Here is a 22,414-nt window from a genome sequence, read left to right as displayed (position 1 = left end):
GCTCGAACGGGGCTGCACGGGGGATCCGGGCTCGGATCGCAACCTCCTCACTCGGGGCAAGTCCTTCCCTCAGCTTCGAGCAAAAAGCACTTTTGGCTGGAGTCTGTTTGCAGGAACCTTCCGATCCCGTCTCCCATCGCAGCTTCTCAAGGAATGACTCTGTCACTTCCCGCTGGAATCTGGTGCAAGTTTTACATAAGCACCTTGTGCTAATACACGACTCGTTGTAAATATGTGTGTGACAACAACGGGGTGCGCGGACTAGTTCAGGGCATGCTCAGGAGAGAAGTGTAAAAACAAGGACGTCACCACGAGGCTTAACTGGACAGGAGTCCAGCTCCTCAGCAGAAACACAAGGGGAAGCTACAAACAGAGGCACAAGGGACTGCGACCCACGGAAGCAGAGCCGCCTCCCAGCGAGGGCAGGCCCAGGGGATCGGCAGGAAGATTTACTGGAAGCAGCTTGGGGATCACTGGGGGATATCGGGTTACATTTCATCCCACCGGGAACCCAAGTCTCCTTTGGAGATAAGCCTAGGAAAAAATTCAGCCAGGAGTCACCAGGAGCATCAGAATGCCACGACAGGAGCGGTAGTTGAAAAGTGCAACTCTGCCATTACCCTGTTTCACCTCCTGAACAAACCATCGGTCTTTCAAAGGTACCTTCCTTCTGTTTTGCATACGGCACCTAAATGACTCCAATATTCAGGAACATTCCGTTTTAAAATCCACCATTTCCAATCGTCTCAACACCACATTTTACTAGTTTCTTGAAGATACTGGGTTAGCAGTGATAAATAGAAACACTGACCATTAGCTTTTTCTTTTTTTTAGGGAGAAAAAGTCATTTATAAATTACAATAATTCTTCTTGTTTCTGCCCTCCTCAAATTTCATCTCATATTAAACCCAATACAAAGCCTGGAGAGTCTCCTTCAATTTCTCTGTGCTTCAGTAAGAAAAAGTGCTTTCTACATGGTTTTGTAATACAGATTTGATAAAACAGTTTTTAAATTTCAGTTGTTCCAAATGATAGCTTTCCATTTTTTTTTAACAGCTATTCAGGTTAGCAGTTTTCATATTTGTGACAAAGGAAACAACAAGCACCTATTTAGAACTCATTATTATTCTATGACATCCAAAGCCATTACATGTTCCACATGCTCCCCGGGAATTTTCAGGGCATTTGTGCTCATAATTACAACTTCTGTAAATCACCCATGTTCCATATCTCCAATATTCAGCAAATTCTTGCTTCCATCAACTGACCACATCTTTCTTCAGCCATCCACAATTTTGTCTCCTTCCCCAGAAGGAGGAGTTCTAATTTAGTGCTTCCTAATGGAAACCATTAATACTTTTACTGCTGGCACTTTTTTCATAGCCCAACATCTCTCAAAGCAAAGATCTTCACTTACATTTCAAAGACAAAAATTTAAGACACTACCATTTGGAATGTTATGAACAAAGATAAAGAGGACAACAAGAAGACAAAACATTAACAAAGGCCAACACTCAGAAGAAACACAGGAGGATATTAACCAAGTCTCTCGGAGGAAATCCTCCTTCTGCACTCAAAAGCTTCAAATCCCTGAAGCCAACTATTCAAGTAAATATGTGTATTATTAAACTCAGACTAACAAACATAATTTGACAGCCTATAGGCTCAAAAATTGTAGAAGAAAGTGCTTTTCCTTTTTTTGTAGGCATCAAGTGAAACAAATTATCTTGTGCTGTACCTCTGACTTCCCCTCTTTTACCCTGAAACCAAGGGAATTCTGAATATAAATTTAAGACACCTGACTTAATTAAAACCTCATACCATTACACAATAATTTCAACAGCTTCAAGGAAAAATAAAAATTCTGAAAATTTCAGTTTATTACCCTCAGTGCCTGACAAGATAATAAAAGAACAATGATGATGGAACATCCTCTTTTCTCAAACACCCTCAGAAGACTCATTGCTTTGAAAGCTCACACTGGAAGAAGCAACATTTTTAAACTGCTCTATACACCAAATTATTAGCAGTCATTCTTGTCAGCTCACAGCTTTTAAAACAGGATGCATGCAGTCATATCAGGAAGAGGCAGTTACTTGTGAAAGAATGATACCAAAAACAAGATGTCCCTCATGCTGATAACCTCATACAATGCATCTGAGCTATACCATACAAGTTTTTCAGATGGTGGTCTATTAAATACAATTCAAGACATCTGGAGAAAGAGAACCACTTAAAAAACAGTCACTTTTTTCGATATCTGAAGGGGAAAAATATTACAAATTTTTTTTCTCAGCGCTTGGACTCAATTATTGCAGATTTTGTGTGCTACAGGGTGTAAAGACACATTATCCTGACACCTTCCAAAAGTTTCTCTAATGGACATTGCCAAGACAAGTCTGTTGTGCCCTTTATGACCCCTCACCTTCAGGACATGTGTGTATATCTGAGTCCCTTAAGGTCCAGCCTCTTGCTTACTCTCTTCTCTTACAACTGTTTGTAATTCCTCCATATCATAAGGGACACTAAAACAATCTCCTCTGAATTCTGTTTCTCAATTCTGTATGCCACAATCTTCAAGAAAGAAATGTGTAACAGCACAGCCCATTTACAGACATGCTTACACATTTACATAACTAAAAGTTTAATAATTTAACCCCCTTGACCTTCCAAACACGAAGTGATCACAGAAAATGAAAAGATGAGGCCTGTGTATATTGGTATAAAACCTCAGCTCTGGTCCTGACCACAGCCTGCAAGTGTCACTGCACGTACAGATGACACATCTGCTTTACATATTCTCACAGGTCTATGGTGAGCTTTCAAACAATCAAAATAACATCAGTCCAGTCCATGAAATCCTCAATTAGAGTGTCAGAAGCAATTTGGTTTTCAAAGCAAACTGAGTTACACAAACACTCAAAGAGATTTGAAATAAACAGGGAAAAAAATCCTTCCTCACCTCTATTATCATCATAAAAGTATCACGAGCACAAACCCAGCCATTCTACACACCCACTCTTAGGTGATCTCTGACCATGACACATTTTTCTCTGAGTCAATTAGCTCCTGATTAGAAAAAAAGGAAAAGATGCTTTGTCATCAGTGCCTGGTACACAGACACCTACAGCAAGCACCTTTCCACGACTCTCCTGGCTGGTAATTCCTAGCACCTACTTTTTATCTCACTACACTCCATATAGGCATGCAACAATTCTCAGTAGCTCCGAGTGAAATCACAAAGCAATGCAAATGCAGAACACATTTTCAAGTTTCCAGGTTGGCCCATAAGGATTTTGCCAGAATTCAAAAGCTCTCCAGGGACAGAGGCAAATATAACTGGGAGACCTACCTAATTAAGCATCACTAACATTTTGAATATAAAGTAGTTAATTCCCCGAAAAATAATTCAATTCATCACACTCTTATTAAGAGGGATGTATTTTCTTCTGATCATAGAGACACGGTAGTACTGCTGCAACACACGGAACAAAAAGCAAAGTGCTCCCATAGAAAAGGTTCTGTATTCCCCTGCACTACAATTTTGAAAAAGACTGGTCACAAAATTTAGCCTGCCTTATTCTTCACTGTAGACTCACATCAAGAGTAAAATGAGATAAGAAAATATGTGTGTATATATATAAAATATATATATTCTATATATAATTTAAAATATTCCAACTAGGTGATTATCTTGGACAGGCAGGGGTGAAATCTCAGGAACAGAGGAGTCTTGCAAGATATTAATTCCTCTTTAGTGTCAAATGGAAATCCGAGTACACAGTACAGGGGTTTATGTTTCTAAAGAAAGTTATACATTAAATACAAAGAAATCTAGAAACACTTCTGCAGATCAATTAAACAGAAGCCATAACAATACAGTTGATTTAAAAAAAAAAAAAAAAACAATGCCTTAATATGGAGGAAAAAAATTTCATCTTTTCAACTCCCTAAGCAGTAACTCGAAAGATCAAGTGTTAAAATAAGAAAGCACCAGATGAGGGGAGTGGTCAGAGGTAGAAATCTAGATCAGATGCTCACTTTCAAATAAACGAAGCACAATCTATTACTGCAGACCAGGAGCTCATTATTTATTAGCTGGTGCTCCACCTCAGCACACATGCTGGGGGGAGGGTAACTGTCACATTACACAGCTGAAGGCTGGGATGAACTCTCAGTAAGATTATTTTGTTCTGTTACACTGGATACTGCATCAATGACCTAAAATGTATTTTGATCAGCTGTCCAAAAAAAATACCTCAAGTTTTTTACTGGAAGGTCAACAAAGCTAACTCGGGGAGAAGTGAAAGAATGTCTTGTGTCATCTCCCAAACCCCCTAGCAAACATCCAGGGGGAAAACCAGCTACCTTTAGTTATTCCACATCTGACTGCACCTTAAACCAAGGGGATTCTGAGTATGAATTTAAGACACCTAAATTAAAACCTCATACCATTACACACCTTCAAAGTCTTTATTCACTCCAGAGGCAGGAGCAAGAGTTAAACTATCCCCTCATCAGCACCACCCCAGTAACAGTGAGGGGTCCCTTCAGGTAATCACTGCTCGGCCTCGCAGGGCACAGGAAAAAGGGAAGTGCTGTGTTTATACCCCCTGGTCACCTCACCAGGGCTGAAGGACTCAAACCTGAATGCAAAGCACCAAATTCACCCATATTATCACCCAAGAGATTTTTACTTCGTTCCATTTGATCCATTGAAGGACACGTTATTACACATGTGAAATAATGTCTTTCCAATACAATAGACGTGAAAACTTAAAGCGATTTGTGCATTGAGAAGCACATACATTGCCACATGATGTTCCAATTAATTCAAAGGAAGATTTGTTGCAATGAGAAGGGAAAGCAGATCCCAGTGCTTTGCACACATTATCAGGCTGCTGCCAGGACTCAGTAGGCCAAAAGCCCAAGGTTTACACAAAATATTTAATCCTTTAAAAATAAAAAAAATTAAGAATTTGGTGAGGCGAGTAAAATGGGCTAATGGTAATTTTCAGAAAACAGACTTTTAAAAATTCAACTAAACCCCACAGACCTCTCTCAAGCTAAGCATAACAAACCACAGTTATGACTAATTCAAGATATTCCTTATTTAGGAAAAAAAGTTGCCAAACTAATACAGATTTGCCCATTACACAGCATTAGACTACACTTCTTTCAGTACTCAGGAGAATTAATCAGCTGTGTTTTGTTAGGAGGGCATGGCTGAGAGCAGGCAAGGTAGCAGGCATTGTTCACAGAGCAGAGTGGTGCCTCCAGGCTCTCTGAAGCAGCACTTGGGCCCAGAATATACAGAATGACATCAACAAGTTATCTGAGAAACGTGGCCAACATTCTAAAATAAACCCATAAAATCTCTGCTGCCCGCATTAACCAGTTTAAGGTGAACCACACACACTTCGGCTCAAAGGTTTCTAAATGTGATGAGTCCTCTGCCATAATGAGCCGTTTTGTTCTCCAGAATTATTTCAAGTTTGAATGCAGCCATGTCCTCCTCATTGTGCTAGTCCAACATGACTCAATTTCTCTAAGTTCATAAAATTCAATGTTCGCTTTCTTCTCTGGCTGTGGTTTCACAGAGAAAGAAACTCATATTGGAGGGTTCTAAATCCAGGGATCTGCAAAGCATTCGAGGCACCACTCACTCAGAGGTGAGCAGTGACCACATCGGTTTAAACACACACTGAAAAAACAGAGCAGGACAAGCAAACAGCAAAAAAGCTGATGTATTTCCACCAACATCTCCAAATGTCTGCTCACAAATAAATCACAGAAACGCTGCAGTGTTCAAACTGCTTTAGATCAGCTCCAGGGGCAGAGAGAAGGAGTTTTATGTGCACCAAAGCTGTCCTGAGGCAGAGCCTGCCCCTGGCATTGAGGGATTCTTCCCATTTACCGACAATGCTCTGCCACTACACGTGGGCCACGCCAACTACAGATGTGGGAAAGAAGTATGGAGGAGAAAAACAACTGACCAGGGCACTGGGTTCTTTTCTTTATGAAATTCCAAACTGAATGCCCTCAGTCAAAAAAGGCTCATCCCCAGCTGTATGGCACCATCATAATCCCTTAATATCTTGACAATTTGTTCCATTCTCTTATTTTTGATTTGCTGGATTAACAAGTATAGAATTTTAAAATATCATTTAGTAATGATACCCTTTAGTGAACAAAAGCACCGACATTACATCCTTTATTATAATTTATTATAATCCTTCTAAATTATGTAATTCAATAACATGTCATTTTGCACATATTCTAACACCTCAATGAAAAAAAAAATAGTTTAAATGAGGAACTTCACACTTCTCCCCCAAATGCAAATCACCTGTGAGATAGGAGGAAAAAACTCTAAATATTACATTCTCACACGTAAAAGGCATTTGAAATAATTTTAAATACAGACAGAATAGATGACAGGAATGTTGCCCTGACATCTTTTGCACGGGTATTTAAATACCAGATACCAATAAGAAGACACCAGAATTATCTAACAAAATATAGCTGTCTAGTTCCTAAAAATAAAATTAAAAAAAAAAAAACTTGCATAAGGAACAATTGTGTGTAGACAGTTCACATAATAAAGGCTGAAAGCTCACAGCCTCTCTCATGCTAGATAAAAATTTCCCAGACTGTGAAAAGGTTTAAAATAAATGCATTTACATTACCAATTCCATACCAAACCACTTTATTTTCCTTACTACTGTTTACAAATGATTCCTTTTCCTTCCTTCTTTGTACTTCTCAAAACCCCTTTCCCCCCACCGCTCATAACAATTTTAGTCGTATGGCTATGGGACACAATGTTTTTACACTAAACGATTTTAAAAACCCTCTTCTTAAATTATCTTTTTTTTTTTTTCCCCCCCTACAGAACTCCAATTTCTCAACTCTGAAATTAATCACCTGTCAAACAAGGCACTACGGTCAGTTTTTCTGAGCAATTCCACTCTCCTCGCCGCTTAGCATCTCAAAAGCAGGTAAAAAATTTATCGCAAAAGACAGCTCCATGAACTTAAAAAAAATTAAGTCTTCCCAGTCAGAAGCGGACCAGTCCTTTTTCCTCACGACTTCTGCCGCTGAACACAAAATCCTGCCGGCCGCACAACCCCGCTGTACCTTCAGCTTTCTCCCTCCGGACAAAACACCCTGCGGCTCACACACCGGGAGCGCTTCTCCCCCTGCCACTGCCAGCACACCTTCCTGCGGCGCGCACACAACTCCTCGAGCCGTTCCCAGCTCCCCCGGCCGACCCCCGGCCGCTCCCGCCGGCGCATTCCACGGCCGGGCTCCCGGGGAGGCTTTTCCTGTCGCTTCCCCGCTCGCTGCGATGTCGCCTTCCCCAGCGACACCCAGCACAAAGGGTCCTTTCCCCGCACCCCGGGCGCTCCAGGGCCGCGTACCCCACCCTCCTTGGCTCCCTCCCGCCCGGTCCCCGGGCAGATCCGCCGGCCTGGCCCATAAATGTCCATCCCCTCCCGCAGGAAGTTCTGAGGAGGCCCCGGGAACTCGCCCGCTCCGGGACCCCGCCGGCTCCCCCCGCTCCGCTCCCTCAGAGCGGGATGGGGCCGGCGGGGGGGGACCCTCCTTCCTTTCCCCCTTCCCCTCCCGCCAGCCCGTCGGCCGCTGCCCCCGGCCCCGGCCGAGCCTCGGGCCGAGGGAACGCGGCCCGCCGGCCGCGCGGAGCCGGGACCCCGGGACCCCTCGCTCACCGCCGCTCCCCCGCTCGCTCCGCTCCCGCCGCGGCTCCTCAGGAGACACTGACACCGGCGCACGGATACCGCGCCGCGCTATTTTTGGGAAACAAGGCCCGACCGCGGCCGGAACTACAGCTCGTCGCACTCTTCTTTCGGTGTCCTTCCGCACGTTTCGCCGCGCAGCTCCGGCGGGGCCAAGGGCGCTCAACGGCGCCGGGCAGGGGCGGAACGGACCGGGAATGGCGGGAAGGGGCGCGGTGCTCCCGCGGCGGGCGGTGGGACGGGTACGGCCGCGCTCCGCACTCGAAGCATCGCCGGATTACTTTGTTGGACCGGGGAGCGGCCGGGCCTACATTCCTGCCCGCCGACCCGCCCCGGAGTGACGGCGTGCACAGCCAATCGCAGCGCCCGCACGGGAAAACCCGCCAATCGGGGCGCAGTTGGTAGGCGGGGCGTAGCGAAACGTGGACGACTTGAGTGACATCGCAGCGCTCAATCAGAAGGAGGGGGAGGGAAGCGACAGCCAATCAAAGCCCAGTGGAGGCAGGGCCGTTGGAAGGGAACGCCCCTCCTGCCCGAGCTCGGCGGGCGCGCATGCGCAGAGTGCGGGGCACCGGCGGTGACGCAGCGGGCCCGGCCCGCCCCGAGCGGCGCCTGCGCCAGCGCGGGGCCTGAGGGGCCGGAGCGGCTCCGGTGAGCGGGGCCGGTGCCCCGTCCTGAGCCTGCAGCACGACACGGCCCCTACACATAAACAGCTCAGCTGCCCCGGCGTGCCACCCTCTGAAACCACCACCGCCTCCACAACACACACATATATATATGTGTGTATATATATATACCTATATCTATATATCTATATATAGATATAAAAATACACACTCTATACTCTGTAGATACATTAGATGCATTTTTTAATATGGTGTATCTATAAACACAGCGTGTCTAGTATGTGGAATATATATGCAATATAGAAAATATATGTATTTATATATACACTAGTAGATATTATATAATTGTGAGAAATAGCCATTGGTAAAATTGAACAAGGGTGAGGTTGTATAAGCAAAACTATTAATATAAAGTCATTACACTGTTAAATATTTAAATATATTTCGTATAGTATATATAATATACACTATAAATACATGCATGGTATACAGTACATATACACTATATTAATTCTACCCTAAATATTAATTATATACAATCTATCTAATTGTGTGTATAGTGGCTATCTACTGTACAGATATAGATTTAAAAATTAATATTTTTCTGCCTGGCTTGCTGTGAATCTCGCAGCTCTGAGGACGTGAGCTGTGCCTCCATGTTCAGACAAAGGTGACAGTCCAGCTCAGTTCCAGCTCCACGCATCCATCCCCACCTCACATTATCGCTGCCAGAGCTGCCATTAATTCTGCTCTAAGCAGAAGAGACTCGGGAATCCAGAATAAAAGCCATCAAATGGGCGTCTTTCTCCTTCACAGAAGGCGGCAGCTGAAGAGCGACCCAAAAATAAAATTTTGATGATAAAATGATACTTGCCAAAAATCATCTGCGCTCTACAGCTCTTCCAGATTTATCCTGTGAGATACCCACAGGCTCAGAGTGGAGCGCCAGGAGCCATTTCACAGCTCCAAATCCCTGCAAAGGGCACATCTCTAATCAGGACACCAGAACCAAGGGTGCCGTCTCTGAAAAACAGAGATCAGAGGGGTTCTTTGTATTTTAGAATGGTGTCATTAACTGAACACAAAAAGGTAGCTCCACAAAAGGTTAGGGGATGGGATGCCAGAAATGATGACAGAAAACTCCCATCTGGCAGGGTGGTGACCATGCCATGGGATGGGAAAAGGTGGATCCTCCACGATCCTTCCCAAAAAGTGAATGTCAACCTCTGTTGTCAGTTTCCAGAAGTTTAGCATAAATGGAAACAGCAATTCGGAGCTCTCAGAAATGCTGGAGTTCAGGGTTTGTAATGCACAGATTAGTTTGGATTTAAAAGTGCAGCCCGTGAATAAGTTGAACAGCTTCTGAAACATCCACCTTTTGTTCAAAGCAGAGGTGCAAGAACAGACACTTCATCTTGTGGATCTAAGAAAAAGATTGCAAGAAGTGAGAAAGACAACAAAATAGAAATATTTGCCATCCACAATCATATTTCCAAACTGCTTGTTGCTGATCTGTAATAACCAGGAAGATATTTAAATACACACAGTTTTGTTTCAATTTCAAGATGAACAGTCTAAATGTCATTGATTTTCATATGAATGTGATTTATTCTCTCCTTCCTCACTATACCTATCATCCATAATACCTGTAAGGTCTATTACTAGCATCTAATGATTAATACCATGAAATCCTCTCTTGACAGCAATATGCTGAGAAGATGTTAAGATAAAATACTGAATATTTAAGTTATAAAAGTCAGTGGGAATCTGAGTAAGACACTGAAGAAGGCCTGAGCAAGGACTTCTGGATATACTCATGAATTATTTTCAGTACATATTATTCCAAGCTGGCAAAAAATAGAGCAGGAAGCCAAAGAGATAAATAATTGGTTCTAATCTGTCCTTTTCAGTGGCACCACAAGAATAAGCAGAGCATGTGTTGCTCAAGGGATTTCTCTATGAGCCTTACAAACAATGCCTCAGGGGCATGGAGCAGCCTCCTTCCCACTGAAATGCTTTCCTGCCCTGCTGGAAACACTGCCCTGTGTAACAATTGAGAAAAGGAAGTGCAAAATTCAGGTTGCAGTTGAAATTCCAGATGTTTTTTCCATGTGTGATGATGTGCTGCCTGCACATCTGCTCCTGCAGAACCCTCCTGGGACTGGTGGGGAACAAGGATGGGTGGTGGGGAGGGCACAGATGTCCTGACGTGTCACAGAGAGTGAAAAATGTCACCCCTCAGGCTGACAGGCATAAAGTCACAGAAGAGTTGGTGCATCAAAATCCTGAAATCACTCCCTGAGCTGATGGTGCTGCATTGGGTTTAATTTCCGGGACAACTGCAAGGACCAAATTCTCCTGGATAATACAAAAGGGTGCAAAACTGTAGGTAATAAAGAAAAATGTACACTGCAGAGAAAAAATGGCAATCTTTGTAAGACTGGAGAAGCAGCAACATAAGAAAGCCCCAGAGAACATCACACTGGAGTGTCAATATGACAAGGGAAAAATTACCACAAGCATCTGCCAGGATCACTTCTGAGAGAAAAGGGAACAACCGCTGACTGCATTTCTGCCCATCTTATGTACAACCCAGAGACTGAAAAGAGCCCCCTGAAATCCCTTCCCTTGGCCAAATAGCAGGCACTGCAATTTCCATGATATCCAAAGAGAAATAAACTCAGAGCGATAGCAAATATGAAGAAAGATAAGGAAAAAAGATAGCAGTGTTCTTAATTTTAATTGAATGGCCTCAGAGTTGTATAGAGTCATCATCCAGCAGTTGTTATGGCAATAAAGCGTTCCCTTGCATCTCTAATCCAGTGCATTTCCACCCACCCACTCAAGGTATTTTGGAGGCACTATCAGCAAAATCAGATCTCTACTAACTTTCAACTTACATTTTAGGACCTTCTTACAATCCACTCCAGAGACGGACCATGGCTTTTCCTCCTTTCAAATGCTCCTTATATTCCAGAAATCAGCTTTTTAATCTTGTGTCCTGGAGAAGAGAATCTGAGCCTCATGCTTCTAGAGGTGAGCGTTACATAAAACCAAAATGCAGGACTTTTAAAATCATGGCTAAGAGGAGTAGGGGATGCTCTGTAGGTTTTGCATGTTTGCCAAACAATTAAGTTACCCTTCAAAGAGAAGGGGGGGGGGGGGGTCTAAGAACAAGGTTTTCAGAGCAAGGTTCCTACAAATCACAGGCCAGATTAATTCCTAACATTGTTCCACTTACAATGGGGGAAACACTCTGTGAATGAAGATTTTGTAAAGGACTACTGATTGCAACAAAACCGAATTGTACTCACAGCATTTCAGGATGGGAACTCACGTTAGAAACAAAGGAGAGGGGCAGGGGGGACTCCCACCTAGGGAGCAGGAAATCAGAGAGGAGCAGATAATGGTTCCTGGCCATTAAGGCTCTGGGTAACCCTGTTAACCCCGTGGTCACCTCAGCACAAGCACTGCCTGTCCTCTCTTGGGGAGCTGGCTGGGAACAAAGTCCCCTGAGCTCCCTGTCTGTGCTCAGGAGTGCTGCTCTCACACTCTTTGGCTCTGATGTTCCACTACACACAGATAAAATCAAGATTTGCTTATTTTACTGAAGTCCAGGTTCTCTGACAATGCGTGAATTAAATTCACTCGATCCATCCCATAAACTGCTCTCTATAAACCACTAGTATTTCCACATCATTATATGGTATACTCACTAATCTGATTGCCTTGGGAATATTTGTTTTTCCAAAACTTGTGGCCAAGGTACATAAGATTAGATCAGACACAGCTTGTCTAAGAATGCTGTTATGTGGGTGTACAGTGTATTTGCTAGTTTTGAGTTACAGGTAAAGGTACTCTTTCAAATTCTTCCAGCCAGGGGTGTGAGCTCAATTCCCTGAAGTTTTGTGCTGCAGCACTTGGAACTTTACATTTTGCTCTGTTCTTGGTGTTCTGACACTGGAGGATCAGCAGGGAAATGCTAGTGTTGCCTCACCGAGGGCACGCCCGGCCCGGACCTCAGCAAAATTTGTGATATTTTATAGGTCCCCACAAGTCTCTCTGGGATTCACGCTCTTCTGCTGGGATTTTCTCACCATTCTGCATGTTAACATGAACCAACAGCTGGGTTTAGGAGATGGGATATAAATAGCAACACCATGCTGCGAGCAAGCTTCTTGGAAAGTAAAGAAAATACGTTATTTAATGCACTCTGACATTTGCCTTTCCTCCCCTCATTCCTAAGCTGCACTCCTGTAAACACCCCTAATGACAAATGCAAAGAGGTTGACTTGTTCACATGGACATAACAAGTGCTGCCTTGAGCCCAGGAGATGATATCCAGAGCCTTTTACCTCTCCCCTCAGCTGGCAGCCCCTGCACAGCAGGGAAAGGAGGCAGAGTGTGGATGGAAATTCCTGCTTCCAACAGCACTCAAGATTACAGCCTTTGGTATTTTATTTTCATGGTTGCTCCATGTTGCTTCAGAAACTTCCTGCTTTTGCCATATCTTTCCATTCATTAAAGTTGCAGCTTGCAATTAAACATTCTGACATAACATAGCTGAGATTTTTTGGCAGCGGCCTTAACCAGAGGTTTTCAGAGTTTCCTGCAGACGGCTTTAAATTTTCATATCCTCATGAACGCTTGCCACCTTCTTTTAATAACTTGAAAAAATAAGCCTCTCTCAGGAACTTCATTGTTGCTGTATTTCCCCAGCACTCGCTTGCTGCTGTTAGCAATGTGTCGTGCACATGTATATTTATAGAGGGAGCAAAGCCTTCATATGCACTCTATAGTTTGACATCTCACAGGGAACACACAGATTGCTTAGCAGATCTAAAGAAAAATAGTTATGTTCAATATTTTCATTATTAAAATGTAATTTTCTCTTCTGACAGCATTGTGTTGTTTCACCCCTCAAAAACAATCATATTTACTGCATTATTCAAAACTTACAGGCCCTCATCTGTTAATAATTTTGTAGCTTTATACATATTAGGACTGGTATATATTGCAACACTAAACTATTTGTATTATTTTTATGCAACAAAGTATTTCTTAGGATAAATCTTGACCTTTTTCCAAGGAGCTGGAAATCACTTAAAAGGATTTTAAAGCTATTTGCATTTTTAAGGTGTAGAATGTATTTTATAATTTGGAGAGCTGTTCAAATACTGCTTGCCATTATCTCCAATATAGATTTGAAATTTATTTAAAAGGGGATCTTTTTAATGTTCAAACTGACCTTAAAGTCTTTTTTCTTCTAACGTTACCTGGCAAATAAATTCTTAAAGGGATATTATCAATTTAAGAACTATGCTTTAGTCTGGAAAAATTTCCAAGAGATTAAAGAGAAAATGGCTCCTTTTTTTCTGTAAGTTTAATTTCTATATTTGACAGCAGTATGTGTGGTCAGTATCTCATGCTGTTAGGAAACAAAAGGGACAGAAATAGATATAGGAGACCATATTACCTGAAACGTTTTTGAACTACTTTTTTTAAAGTAGATTTGAAGCTGATGGGGCCTCTTCAAGTGACAAAAGACTTGTGGAACTCTTAAAAGCCAGATAAGTTTCTCCTGACTTGTGCAGAGCACCCTCAGCTCCCTCTGCATTTGGCTAAAGCTGCTCTTAAAATGCAAATTTAAGTGTTATTTTTTTCCTGCTTTTCGTCTGCTTCACTTTAAACTCACTGACCAAACTGCAATACAAAAAGGATAAAATACATTTTTTATCCTGATCTGGTAGCCTTCATATCCAGAGCCCACCGTGGCTCTGCAGGATCTGTTAGAGTGTGCAAGGCACAACAAAGAAACTTCTGAAGCAGTTAACTTATGGAATAAAATTTAATTTTTAAACTTGGGCAGTTTACAAGGTACATTTTAGGGTTTTATAATGGTGAACAGACCCCTCAGTACAAATATTTCTTTGGTGCACATCTCATTGATTTCTTTGGGAGCACATGTAGGATGCTTGGTCTGTATCCCACAGGATAAAGAGCACCCAGCAGCTTCCCTGCTTCCCCTGGCCCTTCCAGGTAAAGGCAAAAAAGTCATAGATTCTCTCCTGGAGTTTGGAAAAATCAGCTAAAAATTTTCCCTGGAGCGTTAACGTGGATCAACCGGTGCACGTTTCCGAGCTCTGAATCCCACCAGGCGTTTGTTACGGGGTTTGTGGTTTTCTTGGCTGTGATTTAGGATTATTGCATACTTTCTCAACCCTTTACTAAAAATATGCTCGGTTCTTACCATGAAATGCGGCAGCACATTTGTTGCAATCTCTGAGGATGGTTTCTTATCTGTCAAACAGTTTAGAAGACAAACTGGCACAGAGACAGCTCACCTGTTTTCTGTGGTTTTCTGTGATAAACTCCATCTCAGACCCCATTGTGGCACGGAGGACAAGTGTTCTGAGACAAAGCTCATGTAAGCAGGTCACCTTTCCCTAAAATGCCATTTCATTCCCAAGCCAAGCCAGCTGGCTTTGGACAGAAAGTTCTTTTCTCCTTGCGTGGGCAAACTTTATCGCCTTCCCATCCTTTTTCTCTTGCTGTCACATTACTGCAGAGGTGGCGGTGGCTGATAGCAGAGTGAGAAGCAGTGTTCAAAATGTGTCCAAGATAATAATGCCTGGTCCTGCAGCCATGTGTTGGATCCATCCACGTCATCTCACATACCCTAATCAAATGTCTTCCCTTCCGTTACATGAAAGATGAACTGAGATTGAATTCAAGTTTTTGAGTTAAAAAGTAACCCAAAGTTTTGGTGTTTGGTCCTGTGTTTCATTGGTCTCACTCACAGTTTCAAAGGGTCCAAGCACATACTGTGTTTGGAGCTTTTGAAACTTTAATTTCAATTTAGCAAATCCTGTTGCGTTCCTTGCTGGAAAGAAGCAAATTTCTTCTTAGAAAGTATGATCCTCTCCCACAGGGCAGAGTAAGAAACAGAGTGTTATTTGGGAGGAAAGCTGAAAGTTTGGGATTGTGGGGTTTCTCTTTCTTGCCTTGTGGTTTGTTTGTTAAGATGCAAGCCCATCTTTAGATTCCAAAATGAAAGGCCTTCAAACTTCTCCGTAAAACACTGCTCCAGAAAGTCAATGGAAAATCTCCTATTGATTCAAAGATCTGACCTTCACAACTGCACCATTTGAGCAAACGAGCAAAAGACACAATAAGTACTGTTTAACTGGTGTAAAAGTGGCTTAAATCTGTTTTACTCTACTTAAACCAAGCTGAACTGTCCTAAACTAGGTTAAACCCATCACTGCCGAGGAAGCCAGGCTCTGGATTTGCCATGCCCGAGCTATAGCTTCCCCCTGGGAGGGGAGGAGAGGCTACCTCAGCTCACCCGGCAGGTATGCAGATGGAACAGCTGACACATAGAGGCTCCTTATCCCCGCACTAATTTGTCCGCTGTCCACAGCCATAGTTACCCTTGTTTATAGAACAGCAGTTTAAAAGGACACTTTCAGGGGCTGAATCCATGAATGAGCGATCTCATTCAGGTCCTGGCGTGCCTGACAACTCACCGCGCATCAGCTGAGCCTCGCTAATTGACCGTGTGTGTTTGCTCTTAGCCCGTGGCCATCGGCGATGGAAGAAACCCGTCCAGCCTTCTCTTTTTCTTGGCCTGAGGTCACTCTGACACTCGGAGCTCACGTTTGCTGCGGGAACGCTGCGATTCCCGGGCCGCCCCGGTGTGCGGTGACTGCTGCCGGTGCTGGCGGCAGGGAGCATCCCCAGCTCCCGGTCAAAACGCGGTAACTGAGAGAGAGCGTCACTCAGCTGTGAGCTCGGGTCAGAGCGAGTCACTCAGCCATGGATTTGAAGCAAATCGACCCAAATCACTCCTAGGCCAGAGTAAGAGTGTAGACCCAGCACTAGCTTAACTAAAGTCAATACAGCTGAATCTAACGTGTATGGAAAAACTTTCAACTGATCGTAAAAAGCTAAAAATCTTCTGTTCCTTGCTTTAGGGCATGTGCATTCACTTCAAACAACAAATACAAGTGGACACATAAAGAAGTGAGTCAAATGCACAGCTATCCCTGCAGACAACAATCAGAGATGGACAGAGGGAGCTGTGGAAGCTGTGGAAGCAGCAGAACCTTCTCTGGCTCTCCTGGCAGGTTTGTGACACTCGTTTTGGGCTGTAACCTGCTGAAAGTGAGGGTGAATAGTCTACGTTGCCTCAGAAGTGTGTGCTCTGCCTTTACTTATAGCAAGTATGTAACAACCCTAACACAGCCCTGGTAAAAGTCAACTGTGAACAAACACAAAACAGATGAGTTTGTTTTCATTCCTTGAGTGTGATGAAAAGTATTAAGGATCAGAAGATGATACAGAGGCTGAAAAGTAAATCTAGGTTTCGTACATTTTAATATCCAAAATGTTATTAGTAATTTGATCTAGCAGAAAATTCTCTAATTACTAAAAAGCAAATAAAGCTTCATTTCCTCAAATGGCTTTACTCTTCATCTCTAGAAACTGTTGCTTCCCTAGAAATTAGGGAAATATAGCTGGGATTAGTCATATAGGGACAATTTTTTTAATCCTTTACCGAAGAGAGATGGATTTGAATGAAGGAATGTGGCCCCCTAGTTCCCATTTCCTGGCTGAGTTATCTCTTCTAAGAAATTCTTTCATGGAGAGTGCCCGTGGGAAACTAGTCTGGATTCTTTGTGTTGTGTGAGATTTTAGAAGACTGTTATGGATCAGCATCCCACCAGGGAGGATACAAGATGCAAATGCACAGTAAAATGATAGTCTTGCCCCTACAACATGCTACATAGTCCTGGCTGCAGGCTGTGCTCCAAATTTATTCCTCTGTGGCTGTTGAGAACCAAGGAGTTGTCCTGCAGCCTGTGGGAAGGAATGCAGCCCTTTCTCATGGTGGTTACTCAGCTCATTCAAGGTAAAAATACATTGCCCTGCACACTGTGGGTCTGTGCTGTCCCTGCCCTTTGCCGTGGAGTCAGTTTGGCTCCCTGATTTTTCCCCCTCCCTACAGCACTGTACTCACACTGCACAGTTGCAGCAGACCACACATTTTGAACGCAGGAAAAAAATAAGCATATTATTATCGGGATAATTGAGTGTTGGAAAGAAAGTTGCCTCCAGCACTCTGTCCAGATTAAAATCTCAATCAGCACCATTATCTGGGAAGTATCTGCAGTGACACGTGCATGCTCTGCATCTCAGTCAGCAATCTGGCCCAAGCATTTGCAGAAGCTTTAGCAATTTCTTTAATGACCCTTACAAGTCCTCCATCTATTCAAAAGCTGAAATGCCAGTCTATGTAAGACAAAAACTCCTAAAACAGCAGATTGAAGTACTCCATGTAAATTGAGCAATTTCTGTTAACACATGTCGACTAAATCAGAGCTGCCAATCAGCCAAGCTGCTCCTCTGTGACAACAAACATCTGAGGTACTGGAGCTTGAAGTTAATCGAAGTTATTTATTTTATCATGCAGAACTAAGCCATCAGCCATTGCTCTCACAGACATGGTTTTCATCTTCCCCTTTAACCAGGGTACACATGCTTTCTTCGGAAGAAGATAAATGTTATGTACTTAGCCTCAATTTTAACCTTAAAACTTCAGCTATTAAGAGCTGATGTTTATTCTGCCTCTAGTACCAAATTATTCAGGCAGGCATAATTTGGGATCACTGAAAGAAGAAAACCTAAACCGCAGCTATTGTCAATTCCAGACCAAGCACTTTTGTTTGTATCAACATGAAGCAACCACGAATGTAAGCACTGTAGCTAATACTGGTTTCCTCTCACCATGTCAGTGATCTGAAAGGTTCCTTCAGAGGATTATTGTTTAAGAACTGGTTCAACGGAAGAGTAAATACCTCCAGCAAGCAAAGCAAAGCCATTTCCACAGCACCATTTCTATACCCTACCATCACTTTATTTCTTTTCTTCTGGTGCACAGTGCTGCTTCCCCATCATCAAGAGTGAAATTATCATTTAGTAACATTTCTCTGACTTTGGACTGATTCCACTGACTGTTGATAGTGGTTGCCTCCAAAGGCCCTGGGGATGCATGTTATGCTGCATGCTCTGTGAAGCTCCTCCTGAACAATGCAGAGCTGATCCCTCTCTCCGTGCCAGCTCTCTCGTGAGCCATGCGCTGGGGTAACAGTTCCAACTTCCTTCTGTGTCCTGGGGATTTTGGCTCCAGCCTCGCTTGTTTGCCATGAGAAGGTTCCAAAATAAGAAGCACATTCATTCCTGCTCCCTTCTTTTCACATGGTTACATTTAGCCTTTCTTTTAGTGCTTTCCTCCCATCACAAGGCTGGGAGTATTTGCTGTCTTACTACTTATGGAAATCATAATTTATGCTCTGTCCCAATGATTTGCTTGTATTTGAGCTGCTCTCAGCCGATCTGACTTTATAGCCTATAGCTTTAGGTGCATCTGATGATTCCCCTTTTTCCCCTCATTGTTTTGGTTCGTTAGTTTTAGCACTGCTGACACAAACAGTGCATTTCAAAAGGCATCTTTCCTGTGGGCTCTGTTTACTCGTTAATGTGGCTAAGTGTCATCTGAAGTCCTGGGTGACAGCTCGCTTTACTTTACATCGTGGCGCTCCCATATAAGATTTATTGTGTCTGAAGGAAAACACAGCTACATCTGTAGGAAAGGGAAGAAAGTCATGGGAAAAGGGGAGTTGCTGGAGTTCTGGCTGTGAGGGGGACTGGGGAACTTGACATTTAGGTTCCTGCACAAGATGTAATTTCCAGCTGAACAGCTCAGGCACTTAAACAGCTTCACTTTGGCCCCAGCTGTGCACTAAGTGCAGCCGACATCTCTCTTAAGAGCCATTCACAGCGACCTGACTTGATGTGACTGTTTTGTTTTCAGTAAAAGGCAGGGGGAAAGTTGCTTTAGCAAAGTAGCTGATAGCCCACATGAACTGGATTGGAGCATTTCGTCCGGGCCACGCAGAAGGGAACCAAAGTCGCTGGGAAAATGGCAGATGAATCTGACAGCTTGCAAATAAAGTTTTCCTGGAAACGTTGCACACTGAGTTGATGGCTGTGTAGCTTCTGGTACTGAATTATTGGTACAATCCCAGTTCTTTCCAACGAATCGCATTTTCCTCACTTCAGGATTAATCAACATGTCATTTAGACGTACTCTCAGACAATAAGCACTATGATATGGATGTCAAACTATTTTAGGTCAGGCAGTTTTCCATTTTTAGCTTATATATTCTGTTCGAGGACTAATGCCTCAGATTCAGAAAAGGCAAATGTCACAAGATCTGAGTAAAATCCTGATTCCATGAAGGATCAGTCAGAGTTGTGCCATTGACCGTGCTAGGGCCAGGATTTCACCTGATGGGTCTGTTTTAATTAAAGCTTCTTCCTGCTCAAATTATGGTTCTATCCTCAGTAACTGAGACAGTTACTCAAATTCCTGCTTTTAAAATGCTTCACTGCACCATGACACTGCCTAGCACACAGTTTTTTGCTGTAAATCCTTAAAATCTTTATGTATCATTCTACAATAACCGAGACTGAATTTTGGGTGTGTACTTACATGTAAAGATCCCTGTTTTCTGGTACACTGTGTACACACATGTACCCAAACACATACAGACACAGCTCCTCCTCCATTAACACTGAACAGTAATACATGGTGCAATTTCTCATGCAAAGCAGTCTCCAAAATTGAGAAAGTAAAAAATTTTAGGAATAAAAAAAAAAAAAACCTGCTAATCCAACTAGCTAACATGTGCATTTAAAATGGAGGCAGCCTTTCATCTCAGTCCAAATTGGACACATGTAGGTGCCTGTCCACCCTCAGCACTCAGAATTCACCATGGCCCATCAGGTGTCACATTGTGCAAACATTTTCCTGCAGAATCTCACAGAGCCAGTGAGGACGGAATTCAAACCCTCCCTGTCCACAGCGAGTCTCTGCCATCCAAAACAGAAGAGAAACGCTGGGTATGCCTACAACAGGGAGAGCCAACTGGAGGCCCACAGAATTTGGATACAGCTCCCAAAGCAGTTTTCCTTGGCCAGGAGGATCTGGCTGGCTCCGAGGCCAACCATGTGGTGCTGCTCTTTGTGCTTGGGGCAGGGTGCACAGGGAGCTGTGTCTGCCTGATCTTCCCGGGCTCAGCTAACCTGCCCCAGCCCGTATAAAAATGGCTTTCCAAATCCTATACAAGTTGTCTATCCTTGTCTCCATGCCTTTCTGCACACAGAGGAAAACTTATTTCACTCATGGTCTGAGCTGGCCAGAGCCCTGCGCTCAAGCTAATATCCTGCCTCTCAGCAGGCCACAGTAATTTGGGCATATAGCACATTAGCTGCAGCTCCATGGCTTCTGGTTCTCTTGGCCAGCAGCCAGAGTAAGCTCATATCTGCCTGCAAAAGCCCATGTAGACATCGCTTATGAGCCTGGTAGTCAGAAGACCTGTGACAGGAGTGGAAAAATACTGCTCCTGCACAGTAGGAAGCAGGAGTGTAGCTTGTGCTTTGCAGTCTCTCAGTGTCTTTTCCGAGTGCTGGGGACCTTCACGTCTGAGCTCGGTTGCCCAGTCTGACCAGTCAGGCCTAAAACTCAGCGAGTCCTGCCTTTGCCAGGGTGTGCTGGACATGCAAATGCCCACACTGCAGCTCATGAAGTATTTGCCTACTTGAGAATCCATCACTCTCAAAACCCTGCCTAATTTCTCCCATTAAGTCTCCTAATCTCCAGGCTATCATTTCTTTTTAAACTGCCCCATTGATTTAGTAGCCTCTTTAAAAGGAGCATTAAAATTATTCCCTCTCTGCAGCACTGCTCTGGTTCATTAATTACTTCACATTACCAACATGAAACTTGTAAAGCAAAAGAAAATTGCAGCTCTGACTTGCAACTGCTCTCCCAGTTTCTGATCCCAGGTCTGGGCGCTGGCTGTGCTGGGCAGTTCCAGCCCCTGCCCTCAATGCTGGCTGCACAGACACACTTGGAGCCTTTCACTGCTCCAAAAATACTGACAGCACCACTTTGTGGATCAGGGCTCTCTGCACTTCACTCGTACGAAAGCTGCAAAAATCTGACTGAGAATCAGCTTTTGGGGTCGTTTTGGATTCCTCTTACATATTTTATTTCCTCTTTTTCTCAGGAAGGAACCACATGGGCCTCTGGTCCTTCTCCTCAGCCCTGCAGAATCACACTCTCCTGTGTTCGCAATGGGTAAAAAGACGTATTTCCTTTTAGAAATCTGCAGATGATACAGATTCAGTGGTGGCTCTCCTCATCTGTCAAATATAATGAGCTGGGCAGGAGACAACAAATATAGAACTGCATCCCCACTGATTGTACCTAACTGGCCACAGGGGAGCAGGGTGACAACTCTCTCAAGTGACATTTCTGCCAGGTGACACCTCTCCCATGTGACATCTCTGCCAGGTGACACCTGTCCCAGCTGGCACACTCCAAGCCTGGCTCCGAGGAGTTGGTGTGCCTCTCTGGGAGCAGCAGTGCTGGCAGCACCTGAGCCTTGCCCCTGCAGCAAAGAGAACACGAACGGGTCCTGCAGCCTCCAGTGCCCAGCCGGGCTGGGGGAGCTGAGCCTCTGTTCCACAGCCAGCCCATGCTCGGGGAATTCTCCCCTCAGCTGCTGCAGGAGCCTCAGCAGCAACATCAGCTGCAGGCTGTGCCCCAGGGCTCACCCCTGCCTCCCACTTCAGTGCTCCACGGTCTCCAGCTCCCTCCCTTCTACACCTCACTCTTCAGCCCGGGAGCTTGCAGAATAAAGTTGTGCCGACTGACTATTCCTCAGCCCTAGCAGAAAGGGAACAGCAGAGCGATCATCTTCCCAGTGAGTCAGTGCTTGCTGGAGGATGCATGACTCACTAGTCCCCACACGGGCTGCCTCCCTCCTCCCCCATCGCTGTGCCTCACCTCCAGCCTCTCCTGTTCCAATCCCACCTTTACAAAAATCATCTTTATTCATTAATCCTTCCTGCCGTTACCTTCTTTGCTATGAGAAGCCTGGGGACAGGGAAAACTTA

The 22,414-nt window shown here is 44.0% G+C and overlaps 1 protein-coding gene across 9 annotated transcripts in view; it reads right to left on the bottom strand.

Moving 5' to 3' along the window:
- MEF2A (myocyte enhancer factor 2A) overlaps positions 1–8,086 on the bottom strand; it is an 82,651-nt gene extending 74,565 nt beyond the window's left edge. For 3 of the 9 annotated variants that reach the window (XM_038147611.1, XM_038147615.1, XM_038147608.1), the window contains exon 1: positions 7,734–8,082. The gene's annotated coding sequence lies outside the window, so the exon portion shown is untranslated. Of the gene's footprint in view, positions 1–6,927; positions 7,041–7,733 lie in introns of those variants that run through there. The other 6 variants (XM_038147610.1, XM_038147614.1, XM_038147616.1 and 3 more) reach the window with 5 other exon arrangements.
- Positions 8,087–22,414: the final 14,328 nt, after the last annotated feature.

The sequence above is a fragment of the Motacilla alba genome, chromosome 10 (genome assembly GCF_015832195.1).
Source record: "Motacilla alba alba isolate MOTALB_02 chromosome 10, Motacilla_alba_V1.0_pri, whole genome shotgun sequence".
Classification (NCBI taxonomy): Eukaryota; Metazoa; Chordata; class Aves; order Passeriformes; family Motacillidae; genus Motacilla; species Motacilla alba.
The sequence above is the reverse complement of the archived record's forward strand: the minus strand, read 5'-3'. Positions and strand labels throughout refer to the sequence as shown.